Raw genomic sequence first — 6,000 nt, forward strand, 5'->3', positions numbered from 1 at the left:
TTTTACCCTTGGGAAGACGGTTGCTGCAAAGGAGAGGCTAGGCCTCCCTATGGTTGTGCCTAAGAGCCTCCTCCCGAATGCCTCTTTGTTGCTCAGATGTGGCCCTGTCTCTCTAGCTAAGCCAACTTGAAAGGTGAAATCACTGCCCTCCCCCCTACATGGGATCAGACACCCAGGGGAGTGAATCTCCCTGGCAACGTGGAATATGACTCCCGGGGAGGAATGTAGACCTGGCATCGTGGGACGGAGAACATCTTCTTGACCAAAAGGGGGATGTGAAAGGAAATGAAATAAGCTTCAGTGGCAGAGAGAATCCTAAAAGAAGCCGAGAGGTCACTCTGGAGGGCACTCTTACGCACACTTTAGACAACCCTTTTTAGGTTCTAAAGAATTGGGGTAGCTGGTGGTGGATACCTGAAACTATCAAACTACAACCCAGAACCCATGAATCTCGAAGACAGTTGTATAAAAATGTAGCTTATGAGGGGTGACAAGGGGATTGGGAAAGCCATAAGGACCACACTCCACTTTGTCTAGTTTATGGATGGATGAGTAGAAAAATAGGGGAAGGAAACGAACAGACAAAGGTACCCAGTGTTCTTTTTTACTTCAATTGCTCTTTTTCACTCTAATTATTATTCTTGTTATTCTTGTGTGTGTGCTAATGAAGGTGTCAGGGATTGATTTGGGTGATGAATGTACAACTATGTAATGGTACTGTGAACAATCGAAAGTACGATTTGTTTTGTATAACTGCGTGGTATATGAATATATCTCAATAAAATGAAGATAAAAAAAAAAAAAAAAAGACATAATGCTGAGCAAAATAAGCCAGGCACAAAAAGAAAGATATTGTATGTCACCACTAATGTGAATTCTGCGAAAAATGTACAATGTTTTATACTGTAGGATGTAGGGGACCTAGAGATACCAATTAGTGGAGGGGGAATGATAATCTAATAAGAACAGATAAACTATGAAGGGTAATAAAAAAAAAAAAAAAGAAAGAAAGCAGCTCTGGATGAAAACTTATAGCTTTAAAAGGATTTTTGAATAAGAAAAACTAAAAGGAATGTATTAAACCCAGGCATCTAGAAAAAGAAAAACAAAATAAACTTATGGAAAGTTGAAGGAAAAAAAAAGATGAGTGCAAATAATACACAGTGAATAAAGAAACAAAAAAGTAAGAAAACCAAAACTGGTTTTTTGAAAAATCCAATAAAATAGGCGAATATCTAGTAAGACCAATAAGAAAAAAAAAAAAACAACAACGTGAAAACACAAATAAACATTATCAGGAAAAAAGGGGAAGACGTAAGTATGCAACCAGTAGAAAATTTTAATACTTATAGGAAAATATTAAAATATAATATATATTTAATACATTTTCTAAAAATGTAGATGAAATGGTACAATATTCAAGAAAAACTCAATTGTTATAATTGTTCAAGAAAAAACAGAAAATCTGAACAATTCAGTAACCACCAGAGAAATTGATTAAGTAATCAATTCTCTCTTTGGTGGGGGTTAAGGGAGGGATCCAAAGGTGGAAAGAAATGCTTTTTGAAGTAATTTCTTTCCACATGATCCAGCAATTCAACTATTAGCTATATATTAGAACTGAAGGCAGGAACCTGAACAGGAAACAACCCAGGTGTCCATCAGCTGATGAATGAATAAACAAAATGTGGTCTATTCACATGATGGGATATTATTCAGCCATAAGAAGAAATGAAGCCATGACCCATGTGACTACAGGGATGAACCTTGCAGACATTATGTTGAGTGAAATAAGTCAGACACAAAAGGCAAATAACGTATGACCTCACTAATATGAACTAAATATAACTAGGATGCTCACGGTGTTAATGCCTAGAATATAAGTTAACAGAAGATAGAATGAGAGCAGAGAATGGGGAGCTGATGCTTAATTTGTGAGAATTTGTAACAAGGTTGACTAAATGTTTGGAAATGTATAGAGGTGATGGTAGCACATTATAGTGAGCATAATTAACAGCAATGATATTTGGGTGTGATTGTGGTTGAAAGGGAAAGTTTAGGGTCATGTGTGTGACCAGAAGGTAAGCCAGAGGATGACACATGGGACTGTATAACAGTGAACCCTCTTGTGGATGATGAGTATGGTCAACAGTACAAATGTAAGAATGTTCTTCCAGTAATTAGAATAAATGTACAAACTATTACAAGGTGTTAATAATAGGGTGGTATGTGGGTAAGAACACACCTAAAGAAACCTATGGACTGTGGTGAATAGTACTATATGAATATTCTCCCATTATTGCAAAAAAAAAAAAAAAAAAAAAAAAAAAAACAAATGCACACAAAACAAGGACATCTTGCTAAGTGAAAGAAACCAGACACAAAGCACTACATACTGTTTGACTCCATTTATATAAAATATAAACATAAATAAATTTAGAGATGGAAGAAAAGTGTTTGCTCTGACAGAAATAGACTAGTGATTACAGAGGGCTAGAGAAAGATAGAGGAGTTGAGAGATAACTGTTGAGTACTTTTCTTTTTGGAGTGTTGAAATTGTTCTAGAATTGATTGTGAGGAATGCACAACTTTGTGAGTACACTAGAAGATGCTGATTGTACACTTTAGGTAGATTGTATGGTATGTGGATTTATCTCAATAAAAATGCTTTTAAAAAAATGGGAATGTACACTTTAGATGGATTGTGTGGTATGTGGATTTATCTCAATAAAAATGCTTTAAAAAAAAAAAAAAAAAAAAAAAAACCAAAAAAAAAAAACCAAACAAGAATCCTGTCTGCGGGTAAGGAGATCTGGTGAGGAGACACATGCTGACACTCAGGTCACATCACCGTGGCACCTGCTGTTCCAGACTGCCCATGTCCTGCCCTCTCACCCTTCTGTAGCTGAGGGTAAGCACCTGTGGTCTTTGAGCATTCCGGGGAGTAGCCTCAACCAGTGCTTGGGAACTGGCTGGGAAAATGTCTTCTCTTCTTCACCCCCTAGTGCGGGCCAACTCCAAGGTGTGTTATTCTCAGGTTGAGTCTCTGATGCCCAGACTCATGACCCGGTCATTAACACACCCTGCTCCATCTCACTTCTCTGCACTCCTGCTGGTGCTTTCTTTCATTTATTTATTTATGGCAGCTGTATTTGTCAAAATTGCAAGCAACCAAGATGTCCTCAAGTAGGTGAATGGGTCAACCAACTGTGGTATGTCCATGTAATGAAATACCATTCAGCAATAAAAAGAAATGACCTCTCAAGCCATGAAAAGACATGGAGGAAGCTTAGGTACATACTGCTAAGTGAAAGAAGCCAGTCTGGAAAGACTACATGCTGTAAGATTCCAACTATACGACACTCTGGAAAAGGCAAAACTATGGAAACAGTAAGAACACCAGAGGTTCCTAGAAGTTCATGGCATGGGAGAAGGAGTGAATAGGTGGATCCCAGGTCATGTTCAGGGCAGTGAAACTCTTCTGTATGAGATGGAAAGGAATACATGATATTATGTGTTTGTCAAAAACCCATGGAACTTTACAATACAAAGAGCAAACCCTAGTGTAAACGATGAACTTCAGGGAATAATAATATATCAATACTGGTTCATCAGTTGTAACAATGTACCACAGCAATGCAAGATGTTAATAATAGAGGAAACCATGTGCAGGGGACAAGGGGAGAGGTTATATGAGTACAACGTTTTTTCTGTGCAATTTTTCGGTAAACCTAAAACTGCTTAAAAAAAGTCTATTAAAAAAAGAAGTGAATGACCTGCAAATGCCCCAGTCCAAGATAGTTTTGGGAAGAGGATATTTTGGAGTCTCATTGGCCACTTGAGGGACCAGGAAGGCCTTTCCCCAGGGAGATTTGTGGGTGGATGGTTGTGTGGTGCTGAGCTCTACTCGGAAAATCTCTAGTTTTTTTTGTTTGTTTGTTTTTGTTTTTAATTAAATTCAGTTTTATTGAAATACTTTCACACACCATACAATCATCCATGGTGTACAATCCACTGTCCACAGTATGATAACATAGTTATGCATTCATCACCACAATCTATCTCTGAACATGGAAAATCTCTAGTTTTTACAAGATTTCCCTGGAGACCAAAGTGACCCTGACCCAGATATCTGAGTTAAAAAGTAGACAAAGGAGAGAAGAGAGGCATGTGCAAGGGGTGGGAAGACCCTATTTCTATAAGGCCTGATATTTACTAGTACTTTTAGATAGAAATCCATAGTCCACCATCCTGGAGGGAATCTGGAATTCCAGGCTGTGTCTTCCACGGTAGGCTTCAAAGCCTTGGCTTGTCCTACTGGACCAGGTTCTTTCTGGAGATAGACCTACAGCTGGGTCAGCAAAGCTGCTCAGCGTGTTACCCTGACCCTCTGACTGAGGTCTGGTGGGTGACAGATACTGATAAATGACAGCTGAAGGAAGAGCTGGAGGTCTCATTCTCATGAGGAAAACTGTACAATTCCATAATTTGCATCAGAGTACAAAGCAGGAACTGAGGCCACGAGCCATTCCACTGTGGATCTTGCATCTGGATGCCACCTGTGGGACTCCCAGTGAACACAGAGTCCCATGCCTAGTTGGAAGTGCCAAATGGCTGAGGTGGAAGGGAGCTGTAGGAATGTGAAACCACAGGGAAGAAAAAGAATAAGGATTGGTGCTTGCTCTGGGTGAGGTGAGCACATTCTCCTTGGCTGGAAGGCCCTGGCTTGGTTTCTTGAGTCACTGCTGTTGCTGCTGCTGCTGCTTCCTCAATTTGAATCGCCAGGGTATCAGGTTATCAGTTTCCTCATCAGTAAATTGGGACAACTTGGCCCACTTTAAAGGATTGGTCTAATGCTGGGGTTAGACAAGGAAGGCAAAGGACCTTAAAAGGGGCTGAATCCTAATTGGAGAGGATGAGGCACTGGAAGGAGGAAAGTCTGGTCACTCTTGGGGCACAGTGTTGGGAATGTCCATCAAGTAGAGATGGAGTGAGACACCTGGAATCCTCATCTGAGGCAGAGATCAATAAGATGCAGGGCAGCCACACCAAGCAGACTTCCCTGGATGTGCAAAACCAAGAGCCTCTCCTCCCCAGTCCTGACCTCTCCCAAAGGAGAGGTGAGCAGCTGGCACGGTGAGGGGAGAGGGTCCTCCAGGCCTCCTCCATTCCGACTGAGCTGGGGTTGGCCTGAGGCACCATACCTTTTTGCCATTCCTGTTGAATCTCACCTCTATTTAATGTTTTTTTGTTTGTTTGTTTTGCTAAAAGCCAACTCTCACTTCTCCTGAGCATTAGCAACATTAATTTTTTATCCGTAATTTTGAGAGCCAGCTATTAGATAGCACTTGTTCAGCGCTGTCACAGACAAGGAATCCAAGACACAGAGAAGTTGCAGCTGAGGCTGCAGAGCTGGAATTAGAACTGGGGCAGCCTCCACCACCCCCTAGAGCTGTGCCTGTCTGGCCAGAAGCTCCAGGTGTGACCTCATTAAATACAACACCCCATTAGCAGATTTTCCTGACCAAGTCGGCAACAGAGATATGGAATATACAACAATCCCAAGTAGTAGTACTATTAGGACTGGATGTTTTTAAAAAAGTTTTATGTGGAAATAACTTGGAATTTACAAAAAGGACGGGAAGAAAAAGTACAAAGGACATCCATATTCCTTTACCCAGATTCAATGATCATGAACATTTTATTCCATTTGCTTCATCATTTACTCTTTCTACACACACACACACACACACACATACACACACACACAAACTTTTTTTCAGAACAATTTGAGGGAAACTTGCATACATCATGGTCCTTTACCCTTAAACACTTTCATGTATATTTCTTAAGAATGGAGATAGTCTCTTAAATAATTACAGCACCGTTGTCAATTTTATAAAATTACATGGAAACACTTTTTTTTTAATGATACACTGATCCTATTCCAATTTCGTCAACTGATAAAATAATATCCTTTACAATATTTTTTCACCTCCA

At 39.9% G+C, this 6,000-nt stretch overlaps 1 pseudogene; it reads right to left on the reverse strand.

Annotated features, from left to right (window-relative positions):
- Positions 1-4,123: 4,123 nt before the first annotated feature.
- On the reverse strand, positions 4,124-5,215 carry LOC119526743 (annotated as a pseudogene).
- Between the last annotated feature and the right edge of the window lie 785 nt (positions 5,216-6,000).

Source organism: Choloepus didactylus, chromosome 1 (assembly GCF_015220235.1).
Source record: "Choloepus didactylus isolate mChoDid1 chromosome 1, mChoDid1.pri, whole genome shotgun sequence".
In the NCBI taxonomy this organism is placed as follows: Eukaryota; Metazoa; Chordata; class Mammalia; order Pilosa; family Megalonychidae; genus Choloepus; species Choloepus didactylus.